Source organism: Hipposideros armiger, unplaced genomic scaffold (genome assembly GCF_001890085.2).
Source record: "Hipposideros armiger isolate ML-2016 unplaced genomic scaffold, ASM189008v1 scaffold_163, whole genome shotgun sequence".
NCBI classification, from domain to species: domain Eukaryota; kingdom Metazoa; phylum Chordata; class Mammalia; order Chiroptera; family Hipposideridae; genus Hipposideros; species Hipposideros armiger.
In genome coordinates, this window is record NW_017731513.1 from 2,575,801 (window position 1) to 2,597,875 (window position 22,075).

Here is a 22,075-nt window from a genome sequence, read left to right on the forward strand (position 1 = left end):
CTTTACAGATCTTGGGGGCCTGTGATCCAGAAGTGAAGTATGTCCTGTGCTGCGGAAAGAGGGCCCTTGAGCTGCACCTGGATCATCAGGTCCCCCTGTTTTGTTTTGTTCCCTTTGTCGTTATACTTTGTGAGGTCCTATGAGTCCTTCCCATTATGTGACCCTATGTATTGCTGCCACATATACTCTGGTCCACGATAACGAAGCCCAGAAAAGCAGTGGATTCGTCGCTTTTAAGAAAGTGAGGGTAAATAGTGTGTTTCAAGTATGCCAGGGGTTGGGAACCTGCCAGCCAGTTCTAGGACCTAAGTGCTGACTCATAATCTGTCAGTGTCTTGCTCCTCTTTTCACAGACACCTCTCATGTGAGATTATTTTAATAACCGTGCTATGGAAAATAAGAAACTATATAAAATCACACTCACAAACATTTTTGCATGCATGGGTGCTACTGCAAAGGTAGCCAAACAACTCTTTTCTGTGCTCAGTGATCCTGGGAGAGCCCCCCAAACTCTAAACTGACACCCCATTCCCACCCTCTAAGGCCTGCTCTTATCACTCGTCATCCCCAAACCAGTGCTGACATAGCCCTATCTTACTCTGCAACGAGGCATTTCCCTTATATTCAATGCCCATCCCCCCAAACTGGGGCAGCTCTGGAATCATCATCTCCAGGCTACAAAAAAAATCATTTATACATTAGCAGCTCAACTGGTCACTCCTATTTGAACCGATTTGATGGTCTTTGTCGATTTAAAAAATAATTTCTCAAGGGAGTTCACTCTTTATCTAAAACCACTTAAGGCCAAATGTGGCCCATGAAGCGACCTCTCTGGACGACAGTGACTTGGGGCTGTCTCAGTGACAGCTAGCCGTGTGCGCGCCGTGGGCCAGGCTCTTCGGGGCACATTCGCCATGAACTTTCTCACTGAATCCCCGGGACAACCACTCTTGCTGAGGCAGGTGCTATTACTCTCCTCATTCTAAAAATTAGAAAATTGAGGCTCTAGAAAAATTAAGGAATTGGTTACGATGCACACTGGCTAAGATCACCCCATTATAGACGGCAGCCCCAGGCGATCTGGCCCCACCACCCATCTGATCACCGTTAGGACTTCTCAGTAATAACAAACCCAAAGTTCAGAACTCCCACCCATCCGAATGAGTCTTATCACTTTTAAAATGCGTTTCACCTCTGGTGGTCGGAGATCCTATGACAATGTAATTATTATGGTTTTCACTGCACATTTTCCTGCGAGAACGTGTTCCCCCACTAACATTTCACAACATGAGTCGGCAGCACTTTCTCTAGAGCTGCCTGCAGCTTCCGCTTGTACCTGAACCCATTTATATAAACACAATGCCGCTGGTACTAAAACTTAAGTCACTGCTGGGTTCCTTATCTGTGTTTTCAAATGTTGTATGGAGTTTTTACTTAAGAGAGTACGTGTGTCTTCTGCAGCAACATTCGCTGGCCTGTGAATGTCTGAAAGTGTTTAGTGAGTAATCTGAACCAACTCGTGATTTTCCACATCTTTCCTGGATGTAGTGAACAGTAAGCTAAGCCTGTGTTTCGTGCCGCGTGTATTCCACACTGAAATCTCTGCATGACCAGAACCAGCAGCATCACATGATGCAGATGATGCGACACAGAGAATGTGTGACGCACGCCTCTTCAGGCACAGACTTCATGTCTGATGGGCCTCCGCTTGCCCAGCATGCTGCATGAACGCCCACAGCAGTCAGGCGAGGAGCCCCCAGGAAGAGGGGTCTGTGCAGGGAAAATGTCCAGTGGGGCTCCTCAGAAATGCAAAGCACATGCCCCAGGACAGGCAGCGTCAGGCCCTGCCACACAGAAACTCTCCATGGCTTGGTGAACAAGGGCACCGATGGGGAGGGACCACAACCACAGGCAGGCAGGAAACGGACGCTTGCTCAGGCACAGGGTCCGTGTCTGGTGGCCCCCCGCCTGTGCCCCAGCAAGCTGGGGACACCGAATAGGACATTTCTGCCCACAGAAACTCTGCATCACCCATAAACTGCCCAGAATGGAGGCTGGCCTCTCCTCGCAGAGAATCAACAACCTATAATACTCCAGAGAATTGCCAGAAAGGACATCTCTGCATAAAAATGAACTCAAAAGCCACTGACAAGAGGCACTCACAGGGGGGCATCCTTGGAACGCAAACATGACCTCAGAGAGGAAAGAAGGCTGGAGCAAGGTAATTAATTGGGTTATGCCAAGGGGTTCTGGCATACGCCAACAAATAAATGCAATTATTCCAAGTGTGCACGGGAGAAAACAGACAAAAGGAGACTGCTGAAGCTTTCAAACATCTGAAGGCATGTGATTCTCACAGGGCTCCGTCAGATGACAGAAGGCAGAACATTTAATGACATCAGGGTTTAGAAGGGCCTGCGCTCATTAACTTCTCCCTGCCCCCTTCCAATGGAAAAAATGGAAAATCCTTAAATGTTGTGACCTGCACCGTCTCCGAGGCTCACGGGATGGCACAGACCATGTTCAGCCAGATCGTGGCCTCCTTTTCCTCACTGGAGTCTGTGAAGGGGAGCAAGGAGAAGAACCCAGCCTTTCCAGTTACATCGAGTCGACAATTCAGGAAATAGTTGCACATCTACCGTATTTGCCGGCGTATAAGACGATTTTTTGGCCCTGAAAAATATGCCTCCAAGTGGGGGGGTCGTCTTATATGCCAGGTACACTTCAGATAGACTGCCCATAGTGCTTGCCCCATGCCATAGTGGCCTCCCGATGCCCGCCCACTTCATTCCACATACCGTTCAAGGCATCAGCAGCGCTGCTGGGTGTATGCTCGGCTGTTATGCGATTTTGCTGTTATGCGATTTTACCACACTCGCAAAATCGCACACAGCCGACCATACACCCAGTATGATAGCGCAAAATCGCGAATCGTGATACCATACTGGGTGTATGGTCGGCTGTGTGCGATTTTGCGAGTGTGGTAAATTCGGGTTACCGTATATTTCTTTACATATGCATTGAAGATTCGCGATTTTGCGCTATCATGGTGCCTGTTAGAATGTTGAAGAGCTAGCACTTGCGCACTAGTGAGGTCCCAGGGAGATGCTGATGCAAGGGTGGACCAGACTGCTATAGTGACAGGGCGGGCAAACAGGGAGCAGGGACCAATCAAATCAGGCTTTGTATACAGCCAACAGCCAACCACAATACTGCACCATTGTACAGTACAGCATAGAAAATGTCGACCAGTCAAACCCCTATCATCCCTATCATGGCACCAGCCAAAAGAAAGAAGTATGATGCAAATTTTAAACTGGAAGTTATAAACTTTGCTAAGGAAAATAATAATTGTGCTGCTGCAAGACAATATGGAGTAACAGAAAAGATGGTTTGGGACTGGAAATCAAATGAGAAAGCATTAAAGAGTATGCCAAGGGGTAAGTGTGCATTAAGAAGAGGCACCCCACACTGGCCAGAACTCGAAAAACATGTAGCAGACATGGTGGCTCAACATCGCCAAAACGGTTATGTGGTGACACGAAATACAATACGCTTGTTTGCACTTCAGTGGGCCAAATCAAATCTGATATTGTTTTACCCTTTTATTTGGTGTGTGGAAGGTGTGCGGAAGAGGGGGTAGTCTTATACGGCGAGTATATAACAAACTCTGTATTTTGAGTGGAAATGTTAGGGGATCGTCTTATACGCCCAGTCGTCTTATACGCCGGCAAATACGGTAAACGTTCCTGGGTCACATGTCCTGACCTGCAGGGGACCTCACTTGTTTGTTTGAATTCCCCCGGTGCCATGCTCTGTTCCCCTGACAGCTGCCCTCTTTGTCTCTGTGTCGCCTAAGCTGCTGTGTGTGGCTGGCAGTGGCCTGAGATGAGGACGAACAGACAGGAAATGGAGGAGGCAATGGAGATGGCAGAGCAGAGCCAACAGCCGCCAGAGGGAGGAAACGCATGAGCAGATAGAGATGGAAGCTGGAAGCTTGGAGAGTGGGGACGTGCGCCAGGTTGACAGGCAGGGTAATGGGGCACAAAGCAGCAATCCATTTCACAAATCCCGTGTTCTGATCACCCTTTCAAAAAGGTAATTTCATTCCACTTTAGTCAGGAGGAAATGATTACTTAAAAGCATCAAGAATGTCACCCAGGCCTTTTCAAAGAACAGCATTCTGTATCGTGAAGGGCTCCTTTTTTGCCGCTTTAGAGACATAAAACTGACAAATAAAATTGTAATATACTTAAAGTGTACAATGTAATGATTTGATGGACAGTCATGCATCATTTAGCCATGGGGACATGGTCAGAGAAATGTGTGGTCAGGTGGTTCCGTTGCTATGTGAACATCTCAGAGAGCACTAACACACCTGTGTGGTCCAGCCCACTGCACACCTGGATGGTCCAGCCCACTGCACACCTGGATGTGTGGTCCAGCCCACTGCACAGCTGGCTGTGTGGTCCAGCCCACTGCACACCTGGCTGTGTGGTCTAGCCCACTGCACACCTGGATGGTCCAGCCCACTGCACACCTGGATGGCCCAGCCCACTGCACACCTGGCTGTGTGGTGCAGCCCACTGCACACCTGGCTGTGTGGTCCAGCCATTGCTCCTGGGCTGCACACCTGTGCAAGACTGCTGTACTGAACACTGTAGGCGACTGTACCAACTGTAACACAATGTGCCAACCCCAGAAAAACTCTTAATACCATCAGATAAGAGGTGACAAGAGGAAACTTTTAAAATGATTTAACCAATGTATATGAATGATTAGGGTGAAGTGCTAAGTACATAATAAGATGAAATAAAAATTTTTTTCACAGATATCTAATAAAGAAAAATTTAAAATATACATTCTGGGTGATTTCCAATGCAATTCATGTTGGTATTCACATTAGTCTCAACTATGGAGTGTACAACATCGAGAAAAATGTTCCCAAATTGCCCTAAATACGTGTGAGAGCCACCCTAAATTTTGACTTAATTTCCAAGCACAAAGTGTTCTTGTGAAAATAAAAAAAGAGAGTCTGGCCTTCTTCACAGGTGCACTATGTAACTTTTAATTCTAGATTGTTCTTTCCCCAGAAGCTCCCCCTCTCCCTTACCTCCCAATTCGGTGCTCACGGTGGGCTTAAAAATCCCACTGATTAATATGAAGAACGAATGGGATTCACGTTTGCACGTTTACTGCTCGGTTACTTTATCCCCGTGGGGTGAGAATACCCACGAAGTAGGAAGCTGCAGCTGCACTGTCAGTGCACCAGAAACAGGCTGATAAATTAGAAGTGGAAAAGAGGAACTAATTGGTATTGGACATGAAAGGGGAATTTTAGTTCCTAAATGTTTGTGCTGTAATCTCCTCTGAACTTTAATTAAAGCCTCTCAAAGTTTATCACCTTAAGGGCCGGCCGAGTGGTGTGTTGGTTAAGAGCTGGCTTGGGATGCCAGCTCTGAGCACAGGGCCCCAGTTCAGATCCCACGTGGGGGCCAGTGGCGCTGCACCCTCTACAGCTAAGATGGTGAACAACAGCTCAACCTGGAGTTGGGCTGCCGTGAGTCGCTGGGGACAACATAGGCTGCAGCCCCTGCTGCATTGGGCTGCCATAAGCTACCGTGAGTGGCTGGCAGCCAGTGTGAGTGGCCAACAGCTGCTTTGAGGGCCGTCCAGAGGCCGACGACCGATCTGCCTCACCCAGGAAGAGCACAATGATAATACCAACATGGGCCAGTGAAGCGACGTCCTCCACAACTAGACTGAAGAACAAAAGGACAGCAACTTGTCTGTTCCCCTTCCCTGATTCCCCAGCGCTGCTCCCCTCCCCCAATTCCCCAATAAAATCTTTGGAAAAAAATTAAAAGTTTATCACTTTAAAATATCATTTATTTTGAACTACCCGCTTGTCAGGAAGATCCACTGAAGCTGTTGGTTTTCCCCTCCACAGCATCTTGTTTTGAAGAGACTGGCTGTAACCACCCAGCTCCTGATGAGGGAGCATCTTTCAAGCTGACCCCAGGAGACTTCTGCTCTAGAAAGAAATAGGCTCTCACTGCCGGGGGTGTAAGTCAGCGGGCCACTGATCACAGCTGGGGGAGTAGGTGTCACACTTTTGGGACCCGCACCTCCTCTCCCAAGTGGCAGGATAAGCTCCTACACATGTAACAGCGAGACCCTGACAAGAAAGCCCCCAGATCACCGCTCGTGACAACCAAAATGGAAAGACTCAAGCGTCCATCAACAACAGAGTGGATGATAAGCAAACATATTCCAGTAGCGAATACTGTACATCAGTGAGAGCACCTACAGCCATACATCAACACCTAAGTACAGTAAGATTGAACTAAGGAGTGAAAGAAGAGAATTGCATCATTTATGAAGTTCAAGAGGCAAAAGAGGGCCGGCCGAGTGGCACAATGGTTAAGAACTGGCTTGGGACGCCAGAGGGCCCCGGTTCGGATCCCACATATGAGGGCCAGTGAACACTGCCCTCCACAGCTAAGAATGCTGAACAACAGCTCAACCTAGAGCTGGGCTGCTGTGAGTAGCCGGCGATGGCGTAGGCTGCAGCCCCTGTGGCTGTGGGTTGCCATGGGCTACCGTATGTAGCCAGCAGCCAGCGTGAGCGGCCAGCAGCCGCAGTGAGCGGCCGTCCAGAAGCCGGCGACTGATCTGCCTCGCCCGGGAAGAACGCAATGATGGTGCCAGCTTGGGCCAGTGAAGCAACGTCCTCCACAACTAGACTGAAGAACAAAACGACAGCAACTTGTCTGTTCCCCTTCCCCCAATTCCCCAGCGCTGTTCCCATCCCCCCAATTCCCCAATAAAAATTAAAAAAAAAAAGAGGCAAAAGAAACAACATTTCGTTTAAAGATATAAATCTACCTGGTAAAAGAGTGAAGCAGCACAAGGCAGCAATTTGCAGGCAGCTGAGGGGAGACAGGCTCCGGGGCACCCAGGCTCTGGGCAGGTACTGTTTCTAACCGGCGTGGGCTGGTAGTTATTCTAGCATCAGTATCAAACTGTGTGTATGTCTGTGCACATATCTTTGCTGGTATATCCTGAATAAAATGTTCTAATTAAAATAAAAGCACTGTCAGCAAAATGTTGGCAGAGGAATTTCTAGCTGCTGTCCCCTCTTTGACACATCGATTTGAGCAAGTACCCGTGTGGGGAAATACCTTCATAGCCCCGGTGAGGGGTTGCAGCAGCTGGGTGAGGCACAGAAGTAAGAAAAGACAAACTCCCAAAGCAGAATATGGGACTGTTTTTACTATTTGACTTCATGGGTATGAGGTGGGACAGGGAAGCCCAAAGAAAAGACAAACTGAGGGGTGTAGAAAAAGATAGATTCACATTAACTAAACTCAAATTAATTACAAATTGAACTCAAAACTGATTAAGACTTAAATCTAAGATCCAAAACTGTAAACCTATTATAAGAAAAGGGAAGAAAGCTCCTTCACAATGACTGCTCCTGGCAACAATTTTTTAATATGTCACCAAAAGCTCAGGCAAAAAAAGGCAAAACAATAAACAACTGGGACTGCATCAAACTGGAAAGTTCCTGCACAGCAAAAGACACAATCAGCAAAATGAAAAGCCAACCTATGGAATGGGAGAAAATATTGGCAAACCATCTGATAAGGGGTTAATATTCAAAATACATAAGAAACTCATACTACTCAGTAGCAAAAAAACTCCAATTTGACTTAAAAGTGGGCAAAGGACCTGAATAGACATTTCTCCAAAGAAGACAGACATTTGGCCATGAAAGTACATGAAGAGATAGATGCTCCACAACACTGATCATCAGGGAAATGCAAATCAAACCACACTGCGATGTCATCTCATTCCGGTCAGAATGGCCATCATCAATAAATCAACAAACAAAAGTGCTGGCGAGGCTGTGGAGAAAAGGGAACTCTCATGCACTGTTGGTGGGACTGCAGATTGGTGCAGCCATTATGTAAATCAGTACAGAGGTGCCTCAAAAAATAGAGACAATGACAATGTACTATAATTATGTGCTGTGATAAATATCACTACAACTGCAATCATAGTACAACATATAAATGTATCAAAGTAACACACTGTATACCTTAAATTTACATGATTTTATATGTCAAATAGATTCATTAAAAAATAAAAAACAGAACTGCTATATCACTCAGCAATCCTACTTCTGAGAAGGAAGTGAAAAGATGGTTAGAGAAATACCTGCGCTCCTTGTCCATGCAGCGTCACTCACAGTAGTCAAAACATGGGAATGACCTAACTGACCACCAGCAGATGAACAGCCAGAGCCGAGCTATAGTGATAGAATGGAATATTACCCAACCATGAAAAGAAAGAAATTCTGACCTTTCGAATGACACTGACAGACCTGGAGGGCATGATGACAAGTGAGATAAGACAGAGAAAAACAAATACCACATGACCTCACTTACATGTGGCATCTAGATAACTGGACTCACAGAACTAGAAGCAGAGGGAGGTGGCCAGGGATTGGGGTGGGGAACTGGGGTACAGACTTCCAGCTGAGAGGCGACTGAGTCCTGGGGATCCACGTACAGTGTGGTGACTACAGCGAACAATGCTGTATTCCATACTGAAAGTTGTTGGGAGAGTAGGTCTTACCTGCCATCACTACACAACATCAGTGGGAATTATGTGAGCCGGTGGAGGTTTGCCCTTATCGTGGCAATCACTTTCATTTTGCAATATCTACCTATTCAGTCATCACATCATACACCTTAAACGTGCAGATGTTAATACGCCAACAATATCTCAAGAAAGTAAAAAAAAAAAAAAAAGAAAAGAAAAAACAAAAAGCCTTGACCTAATCCTAAAGAGAACAATATTTGATTTCAAAGAGGAATTGGGTAGCATTGTGATTGCTCCAGGGTGCTTGTAATCGAAATAGTCCATGAATTTTAGGATGCTGCCTGTTTCGTTTGATGCTAATGCACTGACCTGTCGTCCCATGTTGGTGGGTGAGGATGACAAGACCAATGCTCAGCAGGGCTGTGATGGCCCTCATAACCCCGCCTCCCGGCATTCACACCCTTGGCCATGCCCTCCTCTGGGACATGGACAGAACCTGCGGCTTGCTCCTTGTCATAGGCAAAGGTGACTGGGTGCACGTGATCACATTACATAAGATCGTGACATCTGTCTCGAGGAGGCTCTGTCTGGTGAAGGAGCAGCTGCCATATTGTGCGTGTCCTGTGAAGAAGGCTGCGTGGCAGGGAGATGAGGATGACCCAGCTGACAACAAGCCGGAAATGGAAGCCCTGAGGCTGCCAGCCCACAGAGAGTGAGTGCTGCCCAGAACCACACGAGCAAGCGAGGGGGTCCTCCCCCAGCCAAGCCTCAGCTGAAAGCACAGCCTCAGGTGGCAGCCTTGCTGCAGACCCAGCTCAGCTGCGCTGGGACCCCCTGACCCCCATGGGGTGCAGAATTGTGGACTCATCTTAGTACAGGGAGCAAACTAGAACGATAAGAGATGGCACTGAGAGAGAGATTGCCACTGAGACAACGGTGAGAAGGTGTACCTGACAAGGCCGGGCGCATGGCTGAGTGGCCACAGCAGACAGAGCAGTCACGGGGATGTGCCAGGGAAGTTAAAGTCTCCTCGCTGGGATGTTAAAATTGCCAAGAATGATGGCAGTGGTAGGATGGGCAGGATGACACTGAGACAGGAGCTAGCATCTTTAAGGAATGAATAGATATGCTCCGGGAATCTGGAGGTACGTCTACAAAAGAGACAGCAGGATTATAGGCATTATAAAAAGAGGGGTCATGGCTATTATTGTCTGGCCCTATGCATGAAATTCAAAGCTGAAGAGGTTCATGGAAGAGGAAGGGAGGCTGGGAGAATGGTCTAAAAGCAGAAATGATGATCAAGGAAGTTACCTCCCCTGCGGGCCCAGAGATACCAAGTGGGCGGGAGAGAAGCCACCTGTTACGAAGCCTGTGGGGGCTTAGGGACCAGCCATGCTTCCAGGACTCCACTCCAGAGCTGACAATTTCTTTTGAGTAAGGAGAATGTCTTACTATTTTGCCTACTGCTGCAAAACTTGAATTTTTTGGCTTAAAGCAGGAAAGAAAGAAACCAATTTTTTTTTTAAAAAAAGGTGATTTCTATACGTTCATGAACTGATGTGTGGACCTGCTTGGTCCTCTGTGGCTTCGATCCTTGTGAGCAGTCATTTCCAAAAGCAGACTTCTAATATCCAAAATTAGAGGGGTAATAAACATTTTCTTTAAGTGTAAACAGAAATAGTCTCAGAGACACAGAGGAAAAACTGAGGGTTGCTAGTTGGTAGGGGCTGGGGATGAAGGAGAAGGGGAAGGGACGAGAGACAATACAAATTGGTAACTACAATATGGCCTCAGGGATAGAAAAGACAGTCTGGGGAATATAATGAATAATGTTGTAAATAATTTTTAGGGAGCCAGATGGTCTCATGCCTTGTTAGGGAGACCACTTCATAGTCAGTATAGAGGCCTGACCACCGCACTGTATTTCTGAAGTTGATGTTGAATAATAATATATATCAACTATAATTATATGTACATATAGTCACGGCACGCGGAGTAGAGTGTGGGAATGGAGTCAACGGAATTGTAATAGATAAGTATGATATCAGGGGTGGGAGGGCAGTAGATGGGAGAGGGTAGTTGTTTCTGTGCGAAGGGTGAAAAGGATAACTATTGCATTGTTCTATACACCTGAAACTAACAATAAAAAAAAAAGAAAACCATTTTCTTTAATGTTCCCTTCCTCCTTGGGCCCTGTTTTGGGGGAAGTTTTCCTGTGAATTATTGGAATAACTATGGCAAAGTCAGAGTCCCCACAGATGCTGAACAAGAAGCTGTTTTGCCAGTTTACACATTTCTAATATAACTCAAAATTAATGTCTTGACAATTAGGTACTAATACATGCAAATTGGAGCATTAAACAATTGACCATACCAACCTTAAGTGTCAACTGCAAGAAAAACAAATGTATCTACTACTCATACATAGGAATTTTTATGTATATTTAATGTTACTAGAAAGTGAATGTTCACTGTAATCTTCATTTGTAAAAATGAAAAACAAAAATAACCTAGTTCTTCATCAATAAATGTAGAATCGTGAAACACGCTTACTGTTGAATATGATACAGTCATAGAAAGAACAAGATAAATTTCTATCGGCATTTCTTGGCATCTGTGTTTTGGAGGACCCAAATTAATCACACTATCTGGGTCCAAAGCCTGAACTTTTAGTCAATACACTGTACTACCCTCCAAGGAAAATCTATAATCTCACAGAACATTTCTCTGCTTTTTAGCACAGACATGAGCCCCCCAGAGAACACGCCTTTCCCATGGCTCTCTCCCCCAAACTCGCCCATTTCCTCCTCTCTGACGACGACGGGTCTTGTCACCAACACGTGACCCCCCCCACCCCCCCACCCCGACCCTGAGGAAGATTTGCCCGGAACGTCCAGCCCAGCCCAGGTGACCCCATCAGAAGTTACTGGGCACCTGCCGTGTGGAAATCACTGGCTGGGCCCTGAGGACTTAGTGACAGCAAGGTTGCTCACGGGTTGCTCAGAATCTGGAGGGGAAAACAGATAATAAACACAAACACATCACTAAAAATTGCAAAAAGTCCCATAAAGGATAAAAACTGAACACCGTGAAAAAGTAGAAAAAGCAGCAGCAGTTTTAAGATGGGATGGTGTAAGGCCTGTGGAGGAGGGGACGGTGAGGCTGAGAGAAGGGAAGACAATGAGTCTGGCTTGTGAAGGGTGGGAGAGGGCGGCTCCCAGAGAGGGACGGCAGGGAGGGGGGACGGTGGGCAGGCCAGGGGACGGCGGGGAGGCCCAGGGACAGTGGGGAGGCCTGGGGACCGCGGGGAGGCCCAGGGACAGTGGGCAGGCGCTGCCTTCCAGGTCCACTCCGGGGGGCCGTTAGAGACGCTTAGAGAATGAGGTGGACCACCAGGGGTGGGGACGCAGGTGGCGGGATGGCTCAACCCAGAGCAGAACCTGACACATCAGGAAATTATGCACCAGGGACATGCACTCCTAGGACCCCCCGAGGAGCCCCCCACATGGGACCCCATGAGAGCCAGCACTGGGACACCTGCCATGCAGTCAGGAGAGATTAACCAGGAGTGGACCAGAGAGCAGCCAGCACCCCAAGAGGGCTGCAGCCACCGTTAGCCAAGGACGGAGAGCATCCGGCCGCCTAGCCTTCCTCTCCTGGAGAGCAGAGTGTGGGGCACAGGGCCTGGGAAAGGCAAGCAGGAAGCAAGCTGCCTAGTGGAGGTCCAGGGCCTTGCTGGAAACACATGTTCTCAGGTGCCCCCACTACCCCTGACCCAGGCCCTCTGCTGGGACCCGGCGATAGTCTCCACGAGCCCTACGTGACTGTGGTTCACGCCGAAGTGTGAGAACCACCCGTGCAGAGCTTGACTGCACACGGAAATTAATAAACTGTGCTGGGATGAGCCTTCATGGCTGTAAGTGACCTGGAAGCAGTGGGCTCTGCCTGAAGGTGAGTCGAGGACGGGGAAGAACACAGAGCACTGGTTCGAGGTGTTCAGTATGAAGCCTGAACACTACCAGCTGTGCAGATACCTGCCCATCCAAACCGCACCCTCCAAACAGAGGAGCCTGGCCTCTGACCCGAGAGAGCGGAGGTCAGCTCCCCCACCCAGCTCCACGCCTCCTCATGGCTCCCCCATCACAGCGCATCCCTCGGGGACACCAGGAGCTGCTCGCCCTGGAGAAATGCACTGATGTGCTGAGCCTCTGGTCACTCATGCAGCCCCCTGGGGACGTGGCGGCTCAGATCCAGACCACGGGGATGAAGCCAGGTGGCGGGAAAGCCAGATGGGAGCTCTTTGCTGGTGGAGGGTCTTGCCCTCAGGTTGTAAAAAGCACAGAACCTGTGAAGCACAACCGAGCGAGGTCTGCCTGTAGATGCCATCTCTTTACTCAGCATTTATTGCTCTAACTGCACCTGCTAGTAGTTACTGAGCGCCCGGCATGATCCTGCTACTCAAGGTGACACGATATTTACGTAAATTTGCTTTTAGAATTGCCAACTGAATATTTCCTTTAGATTTTGACAAAATGCTTTATCTACAGTAAATCACAGAGACCCACGAGTCATGAGCTGCATGTTTTCCCTTTGAATACCAAACCCAGCAGAGATGTAAAAAAAGCAAGCTTCTGAATAAAAATTACAGGAATTATTTTAAACGTTTACCCACAAAACCTGTTTATAATCACTCCTGACTCACCCACTGTGCACCCAGCATCTTTATTTTTTATTTATTTATTTATTTTTATTTTTTTACAAACTAAAGGCAAGGCTCTCCACCAGCAAAACGATGATGACTCGCTTCACTGGGACGCCTGCTTCCGTGCAGTGGTCCAGATGGGAACTGCAGTGTCCCTGGCGCCTGCATCCTCGGCGCGCAGAGCGGGAAGAAGCTTCCCCTTCTCCCTGTAATTCTGCCGGGACCTGCTGGTACCAGGACTGCGGTCTGTGCAAGTTCAGTCATAGTAACAGTGTTCTCTTTGCATTAAGAATTAAAAGGACCAGCTACTATGCAAAGCACTTGATACCTCTTATCTTACTTAATCTCCACAACAAATCTTCCAGACGGGAATAATTATACCCATATCACACATGGGAAAAGCCAAGGCCAGAGAGAATAGGTAATACAGCAAGGTCACACCAAGTGGCATTTCCAAGGTCAGAGCCCAGCCTGTCTCACCCAGAAACCAAGCTCTTGCAGACAGGCGATGGGTGCTGCCTGAGACACCCCTTCAGTGTGCGATTTGGACGAATGAGGGGTGCAGGCTGCCATCACGCCTCAGGAGGGCGTGTGCATCCTATTGGGAGGGGAAGCAGTGCTGTTTAGAGAGCTACCGAGCACCCAGAAAGGTGGCACCGGGAGGCAGTACCAGCACACCTTCCTCCCCTGACCGCATGAAGCTGCAGAGAAACCCCACCCCCCCACTCCCCATCCACTGACCACTCACAATGGCCCAGCTGCTGCCTGCAGGTGGCTGAGGGTAAGTGACTGGTATCTTGCTCCTGGGGGACTCTACCCCTTTTTTGGTTATATTTTGTGAAGATAATGTTTGAGAAACACAAGACTTGAAAATATACCAACAGGGCAAAAATCAGCTCCTGGGAATATTAAGCAGGTTTGGACGCCATCGAGGAGAATCAAGAAAACATACGGAAAGGTCTTAAAAATGCATGTAACAGAAACCAAAAACTATATTTGAGGTTTTGTAACTGGGGTGCTTAGGGAGATGGATGGATAATGATACACTAAAAAAAATAACCCAAATAAGAATCTCAAAACACATCTGCAAGAGTCCATGTCCTCCGAGCTGCGGACAAAGATCTGTGATCGGGGTGCATTGAAAAGTCTCTCTTACTTGAATCTGCTTTTTGAACAGATGTGTTTGCTGCAGACCTGAAGCCATCTCTCACATTCAGCCTTCACGCAGCTAAGAAACAAGTTTGCTTCCATCCATGTCACCACAGTGTCATCCAGTGGCTATTTCTTGAAGAGCACTTTTGGGGGAAAAATTTGTACGACCTCTGTCTCAAAAGTTGTGAAAGACCGTGCACTTATATTTCCAAAAGCTATGTGTAGTATGCGCCTTCCGGAGAGTATGGGAAGGGTGAAGGAAAGAGCTGTGCTCTTCAAACAGTTCAAATCGCATTCTCTTGCCTACGGTGCGAGCGTCCATGGACCTAGGGGTCCAGGACACAGACTCGGCAGGCGGGAATGAAGCCAGGCCTGCTAGGCAGCTACTGAGTCACCGAGCCATGTGAAATCGGAGGCTCCCTAATGGCTCACCTTACACTGCTGTTGGAGTTTATCTGTTGAGGCAGAGGGAAATCATTTCTGGCTGCTTTCTTTTACCTGGAGTTCCCACTCCATGCACATGTGGTTCTGAACTCAGGTCTACACAGCAGCACCACATTTCTGTTCTAGATGAAAAAACGGAAACGTTTCGAAGAGTGCTTTAGCAACAGAAAAGCAGTGCTGTGTGCGGGGTCACTGTAGCCCCAGGACACTGTGGGAGAGCTGACCCCACAGCTGCGTGCAGATGTCCGGGGGGCCGATGTACACGTTCCCTTCAGGAAGACATCTCACTACATAATGTCTTCTTTCCAGTGTGAAGAGCTAAAATTCAAGCCTGCAAAAACCAAGCGTCTACGTGGCCCAACTGGGGAATGTGGGTGTGAGTGTGATGCTGTATCACTGTCCCAGCCCATTTCTGAAGCACAAGTGGCACTACATCAGATAGGCGAGGCCCCAGGAAGGAGTGTCTCGTTTCAGTCACATGTACATGTAACATAATCACCACTAATGGCACCTTCCCCGCCTTAATTAGATCAAGATCTTAACAGAATACTGATCCTGTGCATTTGGTGAGGGGGAGGTGACTCAAGGAAAGGATGTCTGTCTGGGGCTAATGTACGTCACCGGTTCATCTGCCTCCATGTTCTCTGGCCCTCTGAGATCACCCCTTTTTATTTAAAAGCTGGCCCCAGCCCCCCACCCCGCCATGTAGATGAAGAAAGACTGTATCCCCCATCGTTCTTCCAATGACCCTCGCAGGGGTAGAACCGACTTCTTGCTCACCTCTAGCTGTCATAGCCTGTCAGAGCCTGCCTCTGCCGAGTCCTCCCGGCTCCTCCCAGCTAGCCTGAGAGGAAGCCACGGGAAAGCAGAAGACTCTCCGTGAAGCCCTGCCCGCCCGCTCTGCCCAGTGTCTAAGGCATCCTCTCATTTCCCACCAGCAACCCGGCCACGCCTTCCCCTTCCAGACCAAGCCTGAGTCCCATCTGTTCACACCCAAGTGCCTCCTGAAGGTGATTTATTGAAACAGGAGACAGCTCTTCCTGTGAGCAGTTATGTCACGAGAATATTCTCCCTATTACTTGCATATGATGTGTTGAAAACACATCTAGACATAGTGGGCTGGTCTACCAGAAACCTCAGCACAGGTCAGGGCTGGGAGGGTTGCGGGGGGGGGGCGGGCTTTTACTTTTGCTAAAATAAAAAGATACACCAAATTATGTATTTGGGCATCTATACCATTCTTTTAGTTATAAATATAAAACCACAGTTTTCTTTACTGTAAAGCGTCCTTTTCATGGTATATCCAGCCATTTAAAAACAAATGGTCTGTGCTTATATATGCTTTAAAGTGTTAGAATAACAGAGCAGGATCTGTTGTCTGTAACGTGTACATTATTAGTTTCTCTAAAACATAAATGAGATCATTTTCCTTCCTACCAACAATTTTATGAATATGCTCTGCTGTGTTTCAAGTCTTAGTCCAGCTGTAACAATCTCCTTCAGCCATCTTCCCAATGACAGTTTTCATTATAGAGATAAGAAAAGCGATGCCATTTAGGAACTCAGCATCTCAGGTGTGTCTCCTTGGTGAATATTTCCATCAGTTCCTCTCGATTTCGTGTTCAACATTAATCAACTCTTTCCCTATAAATACGCTCCATTTCATTTAGAGATAATGTTTAAACTTAATCAACTGCCTGCATCCTTGTTTCATTTTCAGGAACCATTTAGGTATGCATCAGGGGAATGCAAATATTAAAGCTGTAAATGTATTTCTTAACGAACTTATAGTAACGTTTCATTAGTTTAAAGCCTTTCTCTACAAAAGAAGCACAGCAATAGAAAGACCCCTACATTCTATTGAAGTGTCCCATGAAAGTAATCGCACCAGGAAAAGGTTTTCTGGGCATATTTGAAGAGAAGGGTAAGGAGATCACCTTGAGGGGGCTTGGGGTGTTTTGCTGCGGTTTATCAGCGACACAGAATGGTTCCACTTTGATAGTTTTCAGTAGCCATCCAGGCCTTTCCTTCCATAGAACGGTCAAGCAGCATAGCTGACTTGGCTACTTAACAACAGTTTCTGGCATCAACCTGCCATTAGCTGTCTCACCATTCCTATTTGTCAAGTCAGTGTAGTCAGGATGTCAGACCACGGGCATCAGAACAACTCCTCAAGGAGTTCCTAAGGCATGAAACTGCAATTCGCAAACGCCTGTGAGGATCAGTGTGGCCCATGCATCCTTCATTCCACAAGTGTGTCCCAGACATCTTTAAGTGCAGGCACGCCCCGCTCGCTGGTGCTGTGTGGGCTGTAATTCCCAGATCACGTTATGTGCCCAACATTACCGTTATCTTTCAAATGTCCTCTGGAATGATGCTTTGAGTGACCAGCTTCCCAGCTGGTTTTCCCAAAGCAGATCCTCAGGCGAGTACTTGGCTGCAGGCACGTATCTGAGAGATGACCCAGGAGCAGGGAGAGTGGCACAGACGTACGCTCTTCACAAGGACCCTCCCATACTGAAAGCCCACCAACAGCGGTGCCCAGAGTCCATGCGATGGTCTGCGTCCCCGACCAGGCCGGCACCCAGCCGCCCTCTGGTTTCATTTCCCTCCCTCTCTGAGGCCCAGTAACCAGGCCCCTTGCCAACCTGGCACAGGCCACGCGGGTTGCTTTCTCAGGACCTTTGCACTCACCACGCCTTCTCCCCGAAACATCATTCCCCTAGGGCCTCTCACCCCTTCCAGATCTTAGTTCAAGCATAACCTTCTTAGCGAATCTGCCAGGGTGCCCTGTTTCTCACTCCAAACCCTCCACGACCCCAGCCACGTCCTCTGCACTATCTTTCTCCGCAGCACTTATTATACTTTATCAGCTGTCTCCTCCCACTGAAAAGTGAATTCCAGGGGAACAGGTGATTTTTGTATGTTTTATTGATTTCTGTATCCCCTGGAATAGCGCCCTGTACACAAGCGCTCAATAACACTCACAGGCTGCATTAACAACAAGCTAGCACCTATAAGAGGCTCCATTATTATAAATAAACTCTCCCCACAGTGAGCACCATCATTCTATGAGAACAAGTCTGATTTTCAATCTGCATCTACCCTTTGAATCTAGACAGAAGAAAAAGGTCTGGAATCCCAGGGGAGCATTCAAAAAACCTTAAGGAGTTTTTAATTAGTAAGGAAGGGTATCTCTGAGAAATTTACTGCCAATTTAAACCTTGTACAAACAGGACTTGTACACTAGGAACCCCTAGAAAGAGTATATGTTAGGACATTCGGTCATTTGGAGGATGAGGTCATATGTATATACTCATATATATTGAATTACATGTAATGTATGTGACAGAATTTAATTTTCTTCTATTTTAACATGCACCTCTCATGTATACCCATATATATGAGAGATGCATGTTAAGATTGCAGAAAACTGTCCTGTGGTCTTTGAAGGAAATCTATAGAAAAGCAACTGAGAAAACCAATGAAATAGGGAATGTGAGCGTGCTTTGAGGTTTGAAGAGCATCGAGTTAAACAGAAGTGTCGAGTACAGGTTTCACATCTTTCACCCGACACTAAGGGAGCGGGTTAAGCATGGGCCTGAGACGACATGCAGAACACACCATTAAGGTACTGGACGCTGGAGACAGTAGTGGGGGAGGGCAGAGGCAGCAGCTGGGCTCCATAATTAATTAGGGGCAGGAAAACTCTGGCCTCTAAGCCAGTGGTTCTCCAACGTTAGCGACAAAGGAGTGGCCAGTTCTTGCTCCAAACCCAGGTCCCGTGTCCCCGCAGATTCTGCTTGTGAAGGTGCAGCTGACCAGGAGCACACTGAGAAGTGCAGGCGAGCGGGCGGTTCTGACCCTGAGGCGGGAAAACTGGCCAGGAAGGCACTGCTCTGAGTTCAAGTCCTCTGTCTTCCAGCTTCGTTTTCGGTGCTTTCTTAATGATGGCCAGGAGGCGGCATGTGTGACACTAATTCCAAAAACACCTCCCTGACACTGTTCCTATGAATTAAGGAGTTACATCACCCCGCATGTGTGCTTTTAGCTCCCAGTGGAGACAGCAGAGATAAACGAAAGTGTGAGCAAACAGACAGGAGAAAGGCCGCCCGGACCACAACCCCCATCACCAGCTGCGAACACTTCAGGGCTGACATGTGTTCTGAGAAATCCCTCTCATTATGAAATTCTAGGATTGAGAGCATTGGCTTACAGATTATTCTGGAATTAGGTTTGGGATTTATTTATTTATTTATTTTTATTATTTTAAATGTTTGGTTGGTTGCTTGCTTTTTAAATATCTATAGCCTCCTACATTTTCCCTTTAGAATGGCAGAGATGGGGAACTAAACTCTGACAGCATTTATTTCCACAGTTCACACGACACAATCTTTATGAGGCTCCCCCCACATAACCAGAGAAGCCTCCCAGGTCGAGGCTGTGAAGAAGCTGAATTCAACCATGACACCCTCCTCCTCCCAGGAAGAGGTGGGGACAAGCCACATGGAAGGGGCTGCAGCGTGGGAGATGGACAGGCAGTCACCTGCCCACCTGTGCTCTGTCCCCTGTCCCATCAGGGCAGGACAGGTGCGGTCTGCCCTGCACAGCAAGCCTTGCTAGCGAGTCTTGTCATACCTCCTGTCGTAAGTCTCTGCTGTGGCCCCTGAGCTACAAGGGGTCCTAGCTGCGCTGTGGTCAGCTCAGGATGTCTGTGTGGCCCCGGTTAGGCCTGGGTTCTGATGTTGGGATGACATGTTGACACCTCTTGAGGGCCAGAGGGTGGCGGCCACGGTGAGCAGTGACTCGGGGACAAGGACAGGAGCCTGGGCGCCAGGCAGATACTCATCCCATTGCCAACCACCGAGGATCAAAGGACGAGTGACCCGGGACACACAAGTTCCTCTAAGGAGCATGGCCGTCTGGTCTTCACAAAACTTCTGGAAGGCTGTTGCAAACTGTCTGCATTCCTAGCACCCTCTGTGTTCTCTACAGGCCGTATATTGAACAAGTCCCCTTCCAAAAACAGCACAGCATTTCCCTAAGGACTCTGGCCTGCAAACTTTCAGTTAGGTTCCTTGGCAACAAGGCCCACTGGCCTGTGGCGTGGCCCTTGGCACACGATGGGTCATGGGGGGGACAATGACGCACTCACCGCTGCCACCTAGTTATGGAGCTGCGGTGCCAGGCGCTCCGCTGGCTCTTCAGAGGCAGAGGGCTCCAAGTCCAGGCCAAAGTAATCAAAGCCAGTGATGAAAAACGTGGTGCCAGGAGGGCAAACCCTCCTAACAGCTGGAATGCACACTCCACGGGCTGGGTCACTGCAGGCTTCCATCTCCAGATGCCCTCACTGTGCAGCCTGTATTTGCAGGTGGCATGGCACTCAGGCATAACTCACCAAGGCACCCCGAGAATGCTGGACTCCCGCCAGCTCCTTTCTGTCCGATCACGGGAGGCGCCGGGTGACCGTCTAGTCTTCTGGGAACTTCATTGTTAGGGCTGAACTGGTTTTGCATGTCTAGCTTCTCCAACCAGTCAGACATCCACGGGGAGGCTAAGGAAACATGGCTGTTTGTCACGCTGACAGCAGTGTCACAGCCTTCACGGCCCCCAGCAGCCTGTACTTTTCTACCTTCCACTGTCCCTCGTGTCTAAGTCACCGTCTGAGATAGCACCACGTGACTCTGACTCTGAGGCCACCGGGACAGCCTTCCGCTCTGTTCTCTGATGACTAACTTCCGGCATCTCGTTATGAGACTCGCACTGACAGCTCTCTGAGTTCTGTCTTCTAACACAGACTCTCAGGCTTCTCCGTGTGTGAATCACCCAGAACCTTCTGCTCCAGTAAGAATGGGCGGGGCCAGAGCTCCTGCCCACCAAGAGGCCCTGGGGCCACAGGTCAGCAGAGGGAAGTGGGGAGGAGCCTCAGAGACTGGCTGGTTCTGCTCCTGGCATTTTCCATGGCCACCCAGGCACACAGCACTGGACGGTTAACCGAAACACTAGTAATGAGAGATCTTGTCCCTGTAAAGATATATACATATATAATTTCCACTAAATGCCAAAGTCAATGGGGCAATATTTATTTCTCTGTTTTAGATATATTTAGTTATTGGAGTAGAAAGAAACTTACTGAAGAAGAGGCACCAGAATGAAGGACATACAAGAGGTGAGGGAGAATAAGAAAGTAGAGGCAAAGGTGTGACGAGGCACCGTAGTTGGGGGCGAGGTGGGGGGGTGGGGGTGGGGCTGAAAATCTCCAGGACAGAACAGGAAGGGGGTGGGCAGGCGGGGAAGGGTTGGGTCTGTGACCCCCAGGGCCCCCGCGCAGCAAACCCCTGTGCTGGAATCCTTTGTCCTCTGTCCCGTCCTGCCTCTTCCTGGGAGAAGCTGAGGAATGCACACTCAGCGCCTGACCCGTGACTGTGACCTGGCCCTGCAGTTGACTGTTTGCACAAACACCCATTCCTTCTGCCCTGAGCCCCACTCTAAGGAAATCCTTCCTGGTGTGTCATTCCAGTTCCTTACATGATCCCTAATTTCCACAAGGAAGACAGTTTTCCTCTGGGAACAAAGCCCGTACTGGGTACTGGGGAGAAAGGACAAGATTTTGGTGCATCTTATTTTGATCATCTATTATGAAGAAATTCATTATATTCATCCTTTCCAAAGCAGCTTATGTCAAAAGTTGGGATATTTTGAAACCGAGCTAAAGAGTCATTTGTATTTGTTCTATACAAAACCTTTCACCTAACGGGAACCATTCGACTATAAGGGGTAAGCCAGTGCCGTAATTCCCAATATAACTCCTTCCTCGTCCAGACACAGAAACAAGTGAACAGGAACCTTCTCTCCATCCTTCCTGTTGGAGAGGAAGGAAAGAGAGCCAGAGTGCGAGTCTGGGAGATGGACGGGGCCCAAGGCCTGCTCCAGGCTCTCAGTCTCCCCTCTCCAAGAAGAGCCAGCTACTTAATGGGCTGGTGGGGGGAGGGCGGCGCCAGGAAAGGGCTCAATCAGCACAGCGCAGGCGAGGGTGCGGAGGGGCTCCCGCATCCCGAAAGCACTTTTCCTGGAAGTGCAGTCAACACACATGTCAACTTTTATTGAGCACTTATTAATCTTTCAACTTCCAGTACCTTACATGCTGTCTGATGAATAGCAGGTACT

At 48.3% G+C, this 22,075-nt stretch overlaps 1 protein-coding gene across 4 annotated transcripts in view; it reads right to left on the bottom strand.

The window, feature by feature from the left end:
* The window catches only part of LOC109387589 (uncharacterized), a 227,991-nt gene that overhangs the window by 190,656 nt on the left and 15,260 nt on the right, over positions 1–22,075 (bottom strand). For 3 of the 4 annotated variants that reach the window (XR_002125033.1, XR_002125031.1, XR_002125032.1), the window contains one exon: positions 19,190–20,932. The exons of the other annotated variant lie outside the window; for it this stretch is intronic. The gene's annotated coding sequence lies outside the window, so the exon portion shown is untranslated. Of the gene's footprint in view, positions 1–19,189; positions 20,933–22,075 lie in introns of those variants that run through there. 4 annotated transcript variants of the gene reach the window in all.